The sequence below is a fragment of the Brassica oleracea genome, chromosome C3 (genome assembly GCF_000695525.1).
Source record: "Brassica oleracea var. oleracea cultivar TO1000 chromosome C3, BOL, whole genome shotgun sequence".
In the NCBI taxonomy this organism is placed as follows: domain Eukaryota; kingdom Viridiplantae; phylum Streptophyta; class Magnoliopsida; order Brassicales; family Brassicaceae; genus Brassica; species Brassica oleracea.
In genome coordinates, this window is record NC_027750.1 from 14665842 (window position 1) to 14666178 (window position 337).

The 337-nt window shown below is 42.1% G+C and overlaps 1 pseudogene; it reads left to right on the forward strand.

Annotated features, from left to right (window-relative positions):
* The window catches only part of LOC106329955, an 11914-nt pseudogene that overhangs the window by 2265 nt on the left and 9312 nt on the right, over positions 1–337 (forward strand).

Below are 337 nucleotides of genomic sequence, written 5' to 3' on the forward strand. Positions count from 1 at the left end.
ACAGACTTTAGTGCTTGCTGCCTTGGTGAAGATATCAGCTAACTGATTTTCACTTTTAGTATAGCAGGGTAAAATGATTTTCTGCTCCACAGCTTGTCTCACTTTGTGGCAATCTACCTCTATATGTTTGGTCCTTTCATGGAAGACTGAGTTGCTAGCAATGTGTATAGCAACCTGGTTATCACAATGCATCGTGATTGGCGTTGTAACTTCAATTCCCAAGTCCTTAAGAAGTCCCTTGATCCAAATCAACTCGCTTGTGAGCTTCCTCATAGCTCTATATTCTGCCTCAGCACTTGAACAAGACACCACCTTCTGCTTCTTGCTCTTCCATGTT